Here is a 7,204-nt window from a genome sequence, read left to right as displayed (position 1 = left end):
TACCGAGAGCGATGGAACTGCTAAGAGGAGGCCTTCAGTGGATTTAGCATCTGTCATGTCTGAAAGTCGGTACGCTGCAAGAGATGAGTGGGGAGCCTTTTATACTGAATTAGAGGACATTCAAGCTCAGCTTGGCCAAGACACCCAACTCATAAGGAGTTTACGTGACAGAGTGCGCCAGCATGTACTATCTAAATGCTGTGTATTGGAGGAGGCCGACACTCGCCCGTTCCTGCAAGTCTCTTCACCTGCAACAAGGCAGTCACTTTTCCAACTCTGCTCATCCATCCTCACCGGCCTCCATCTCTGCGTCATCCCAGGTCTCACCACTTCGGTCCCAAGTCTTAGCTGTGTCCTCAGACGAGACCCATTCAGTTCCACCCTTAACACCCCAGAGAATTCGAACTACAGTGCAGGTAATCCCACCTCCTGTATGTCATGATATTCCTTACAGAGCTAGAGTAGAGTGTAAATTCCCAATCAGCTATGTTACTTCCATCAGTCGTTCGAATCCAGTGCAACTAGCTGCAAAGAAATCTGTAGCACAGCCCTATTATGGACAAGAAGCTCTGGCGCTTGTGAATTCAGTCCAGAATCACCAATCCATGCCTCTCAGATGGGATATCAGGCCTAATCCCGTGCTACAAGACAGGGTCAGTTCAGTCCACTACATCCTTACCACCCCTGCCCTCCAACCCAAGCTCCGTATTCTTTACCTCACTCGGCACACTGGCTGGCTGTTCTTCCACAACAACAGCATCAATCCATGTATGCTCCTCGATCAGCGCAACGGACTGAACCGTGTCTTACATACCCTGAGATGCCATATAGTCAGCCGCAACCATCTTCTTACGAGATCTAGGGGGAGAAGTGGAGCTGAAATGTGGCTCCCATGTCGCCAGACTGCTTGGCAAACTACATTTCTGTAGTTGCAGGCAGACTTCCGCAGACACCTGTATTGTCGGTCTGATTCAGTCTACACATTACCTGAATTCTCAAAGTGGCTCCAGTACGAGGCATGGTGTCAGAGTTATACTGAACCACCCAATAAAAGAAATCCTGAGAGCCGAGTAAAGCCAGTCCGACTAACCAGACCAGCCACAGTCCTCCATGGTGCCAAAGCTGTCGCCCAGATGAAGAGCCCAGAACCAGGATCCAAAGCATCCACCTCAGGCCGGAAAAGAAGTAAAGTGCATCCTTATTGTCCCTATTGTGAGAGCTCTGAACACTTCTTAAGTCAGTGTGCAACTTTCCAAACTTTCACCACAGAGCAGATCCATAATTGGATCACAGAGAACAAGAGTTGTTTGAAATGTGGTCGATCTCATGCTGTGACTGACTGCACTCTCAAGAAACCATGCAGCATTTGTCAAAATAAACACCTCCAGATCCTGCATGAAGTTAATGTCAAGGCAGGTAAGGAAGGCATATGCATGCTGAGCTCTGCTGTTGGCACTGCCTACCTGAATCGACCCACAGACTGCAGCCGGGTATTGCTGAAAGTGGTGAAGGTTCGTCTGCAGTATCGAGGACGAGCTCTGGAGACTTATGCCGTCCTCGATGATGGATCAGAGAGGACCATACTTCTTTGTGAGGCCGCAAATAAGCTCGGCATGCGTGGCATTCCTGAGGAACTGGCGTTGAGAACAATAAGGCAAGAAACCAAAGTGCTTCAAGGAGCATCTGTCTCTTTCAGTGTTTCCCCTGCCTCACAGCCAAAACAGAATTACCACATTAGTGGAGCATTCACTGCTCAGAATCTGGGCCTAGCTGATCATTCTTACCCACTTGCTACCTTACAGAAAAGGCACAAGTATCTCAGAGGCTTGCCACTTGAACCCTTTGATCGAGTTTCTCCACTTCTTCTCATTGGAGCTGATCAGCCTCATTTGATCACTCCAGTAGAACCAGTGCGTCTGGGACCACCAGGAGGACCAGCTGCCATACGGACGAGATTAGGGTGGACACTACAGGGCCCTGCTAGAGATCTACCACAGCGTTCTAGATCTCAGAACTGTTACCTGACCTCTGTAAACCCTGAAACAGTTGAACTTCTGAGAAATGTGGAGAAGTTATGGCAAGTGGATACACTACCATTCAGATCAGAGAAACAGGTAACACGATCACGAGAGGATCAAGAGGCACTTCAACTGCTGGAAAGTAAAACCATCCGTGTTGAGCATAACAATGTCCAGCATTATGCGACACCTCTGTTATGGAAGAGAGGTACCTCTCCTTATCATGCAACCAAAGACGCCGTCATGCCAAGCCTCCGCGGTATAGAGAAGCGGCTTGCTAAGGATGAGGACAAAGCCTCAGCATATACTGCAGAAATGAGCAAGCTTGAACTGGCAGGCTCTGTTCGTAAGCTGACCCCAGAGGAAGCTGCACCGAGTGAAGAATCATGGTTCATTCCCCATCATTTGGTGGAACATAATGGGAAGAACCGCGTAGTATTTAATTGTTCCTACCAATTCCAAGGCCGCAATCTCAACAAATCGCTTCTTCCTGGTCCTACCCTTGGTCCATCACTTCTGGGGGTCCTGCTTCGGTTTCGCGAGCATGCCATTGCAATAAGTGGAGATATTAAGGCCATGTTCCACCAGGTCTGCCTTCTGCCTGAGGACAAGCCCCTTCTTCGGTTTGTGTGGCGGAATCTCTGCCGTGATGTGCCTCCTGTGGTTTATGAATGGCAGGTTCTGCCATTTGGTACCACATGTTCTCCTTGTTGCGCTACATATGCACTCCAGCGGCATGTCCATGATCACAGCAGAGAAGGAGATGATGTCAGGATGTCAGTTGACAGGTGCTTCTACGTAGACAATTGTCTACAGAGTTTACCATCGAAAGCTGAAGCCAAATACTTACTTGACAAATTACGGTCCCTGTTGGCATCAGGTGGCTTTGAAATCCGCCAGTGGGCCAGCAATGCCCCTGACATCCTCAGCCATCTGCCTCAAGATGCGCGCTCAGACAATGGTGAACTGTGGCTCACCCAGAGCTCTGCTGATGTCCAAGAGTCTACCTTAGGACTAAAATGGCACTGCCCTACAGATACCATTGGCTATAAACATCGACTGGAAGACTATGGCCCAACAACAATGCGTACAGTGTACCGAACATTGGCCAGACAGTATGACCCTTTGGGGCTAATATTGCCATATACAACTCGTGCTAAGGTGCTTGTACAGCGACTCTGGGATAAACACAGAGAGTGGGATGACCCATTATTACCTGAGGAGCTGCTGCAAGCCTGGAAGGAATGGGTAGCAGAACTGCCGAAATTATCTCACGTTACCTTACCTCGATGCTATGTTCCCACGACTATGGACCAGCCAGATGTGACTAGGGATGTCCATGTGTTCAGTGATGCATCCGAGAGAGCACATGGATCAGTGGCCTACCTACGCTCTGAGGATGCTGATGGTAGTGTCCACTTGGCTTTCCTGCTGGCCAGATCTCGAGTCGCACCGAAAAGACAACAGTCCGTACCAAGGCTGGAGCTTTGTGCGGCAGTTACTGGAGCTCAACTTGCGAAGTTGGTAGTCAGTGAGCTCACCTTACCCATCAGGAATACTGTCTTGTGGTCTGACTCGACCACGGTCCTGACCTGGCTTAAGTCAGACTCATGTCGTTTTAAGGTCTTTGTGGGAACTAGGGTTGCTGAAATCCAAGAGCTCACAGATCAGCAGTCATGGAGGTATGTGAGCTCGACCCTCAATCCAGCAGATGATCTGACCAGGGGCAAAAATCTGGCAGAATTAGCACGGCCAAATAGGTGGTATCAAGGCCCATCCTTTCTGTTACGACCACCGCATGAGTGGCCGGAAGCTCCAGCAGGTCCAGGTGAAGAAGATCCTTCAGAGCTACGACGTTCTTTGTTGTGCCATTTGATCTCAACCTCTTCTGATAGCTCTATCCCTGAGGTAAGCCACTATGCTACATGGAGTGAATTAGTAGAGGCCACCATACGCATACTCCATCGTGAAGAAGCAGATAAAGCTGATCAACCTACTGCAAGATCGTATCAGCAGGCAGTCTCTCTCCTCATTAAACAGTCCCAACTCAAAAGTTTCCCGGAGGAATACCACCTTCTTAAAGCTAACAAACCGATCCCTTCCAGTAGTCGCCTTCTTGTTCTCTGTCCTGAATTCGACTCTAAGGATGAAGTAATACGGGTAGGCGGGCGTCTCCGCAGAGCAGAAGATTTAGATCCAAACTTTAAACACCTGATTGTACTGGATCCGAGCCATGGAATCACCAAACTGTTAATCCAGGATTTTGATCAGAGGTTATGCCACCCTGGACCAGAGCGTGTCTTCGCTGAACTCCAACGGTCATACTGGATATTAAGAGGGCGTGAAGCTGTTCGGAGGCATCAGCGTACTTGTCTAGAGTGTCAGAAGATGAGATCCAGACCGTGGTACCCCTGCTGAGCTTTACTCTGATCAAGGGACAAATTTCAGAGGGGGGGAAAATGAGTTGAGAGAAGCTTTCTCTACAATGAGTCCTGAGCTGCAGGAGTCGCTGGCAAAGCATCAGATCAACTTCCATTTCAATCCTCCAGCAGCTCCACATTTTGGAGGAGTGTGGGAGCGGGAGATTCGCTCTGTGAAGGCAGCACTCAGCACTACCATTGGGGCTCAGAGTGTTCCGGAGGAGGTACTACGAACAGTTCTGATTGAGGTGGAGGCTATCTTGAACTCCAAACCATTGGGGTATGTGTCAGCTAATATCTCAGATGTAGACCCCATAACCCCCAATCACCTTTTGATGGGGCGGCCTAATAGTTCATTGCCTCAAGTTGTCTACCATGATTCGGAAAGCTTGAGTCGCAGGCGGTGGAGACAGAGTCAAATCTTAGTGGATCATTTCTGGGCTAAGTTCATACGTTACTACTTACCTGGTCTTCAGCTGAGGCAAAAATGGCAAGGGAATACTGCAGACCTTACTGAGGGTTCTGTGGTGATGTTGGTTGACGCCCAGTTACCAAGGGCTTCATGGTTAGTCGGCAAAGTGGAAAGAGTGTTTCCAAGTGCTGATGGACATGTGAGAGCAGCCGAGGTTAAAGTCCATGAGAAAAGATTTACCAGACCTGTAGTAAAGTTAATCAAGCTGCCTGAACTGCCTAATGAGGATTAAATTCCTTTGGAGCACATTTACTTCGCAAATGTGGGGGCGGCTGTTACAAAGGTAGCGCAAAGGCTCCCTCTAGTGGCCATTGACGGACGCACCGAAAATGATCAAGCACGTGGGATGCGCATGTGATATGTAGACGCGCTCCACAAGTTGACAATTCCAGAGATCGCAATACACTGAGGGTGGTAATTATAAAGAACTGTGTGCGTCCATTGGAGAAAACCACACAACATATACCAAGAGTGTAACCCCCTCTGCTGCAACTACTATACTGTCTAATGTATGTCTGTGCTGCTGAAGAAACTCAGTAAACGGTTCAAAATGATTCCTGCCTCCTGTCCTACGTTCTGACCGACGTTCCAGGGCGAGAACTATAGCCTACTAAGAGCCTGCGGTCCTTTCTATGAAACACTGGTGTTCCTGCTAAATTGTTACATAATCTCCAGTTGGTTCAGAACTCTGCAGCTCGTGTTCTTTCTAGAACACCTTTTAATGAGCACATTTCTCCAGTTCTTCAGCAGTTGCACTGGCTTCCAGTAAAGTATCGAGTAGAGTTTAAGATCTTGCCTCCCCAACACACTCGACCCGCTCCAGTTTGCATACCGTTCAAACCGCTCTACGGACAATGCAATTTCCTCCACCTGGCTCTTACCCACCTAGAAAATAAAGACTCCTATGTTAGAATGCTGTTCAATGACTTCAGCTCTGCATTCAACACAATAATCCCACAACAGCTCATAAATAAACTAAACCTGCTGGGCCTTAACAATTCCCTGTGTAATTGAATCCTGGACTTTTGAGGGAAAACCTCAGTCAGTCCGTGTCGGCCACAACACCTCGAGCACTACCACACTGAGCACAGGTGCCCCACAAGGCTGTGTGCTCAGCCCGCTGCTCTTCACGCTGCTGACCCACGACTGCACTGCCAAGATCAGCTCCAACCACATCATCAAGTTTGCTGATGACACAACAGTGGTAGGTCTCATCAGCAACAACGATGAAACGCACTACAGAAAGGAAGTGGCACAGCTGGCTGAATGGTGTGGCACTAACAAACTGTCCCTCAATTACCCTTTTTCCATCAAAGCAGTTCCAGGTGCTAGTTTAGAGCCAGTGCTATAGCCGGTTCTTAGTTGGTTCGACTGGCGAGCGCTTTAAGAACCGGTTGCTTTTCCACAGGCTAGAGAGCCAATACAGAGCCAGGTCTTATGTCACTGAATACGTTTCATGTTTCGGATCACTAGCGCGGCACAACAGACATCTGCACAAAGCATCAGCGCCACGCAGATCGATCGATCGGCACACAACACACTAAAGCACCGCGAGAGCGATCCAAAAGCATAAAGAGCCGTCTGCTTTCCAGTCGCTCCCGCAGCACCCCGATATGCCTCGCATCGACCGGTCCGTGCAGCGCCGATCTATCCTGGACAAGCCTAAACAAACTATCAGCAATGGGGGACGTTGCATTGCTATTGATGTTCATGGCTTTGAGAACCTATACATCGGCATCCAAACACGGCGAATCAAACGTGTTAGCGTTTAGCTGCTATTTCAAATATGGCGGTCCAAGTTTCTGTTCGTCTTGTTGGTCACGGTAACCCCAGCTCCTGACGCAAGCGGTTCTTTCTTCTAGCCCAGCAATGTTGTGGTGCTACTTACGAACCGCTTTTCCTGGTTCGGAGCTGGTGCTTTGGATGTCGAAAAACAAAGAACCGGTTTGAAACTAGGCTCTGGCTCCGAGCCAGCACTAGAACTGCCTTGGTGGAAAAGGGGTAAATGTGGGGAAGACAAAGGAGGTTGAGATGGACTTCAGGAGAAACTCTGTTGGCCACCCCCCACTGACCATCAACAGCTCGACTGTGGAGAGAGTCAGCAGTACTAAATTCCTGGGGGTGCACATCACGTAGGATCTCACCTGGACCACCAACACCATGTCACTCTCCAAAAAGGCACAACAGCGCCTTTCTCTGCCGGCTGAAAAGAGCAAGTCTCCCTCCACACGTCCTCACCACATTCTACAGCGGCACCATTGAGAGTTTGCTGACCAGCTGCATCACTGTCTGGT

Source organism: Barbus barbus, assembly GCF_936440315.1.
Source record: "Barbus barbus genome assembly, chromosome: 43".
Classification (NCBI taxonomy): domain Eukaryota; kingdom Metazoa; phylum Chordata; class Actinopteri; order Cypriniformes; family Cyprinidae; genus Barbus; species Barbus barbus.
This window is presented reverse-complemented; position numbering follows the sequence as displayed.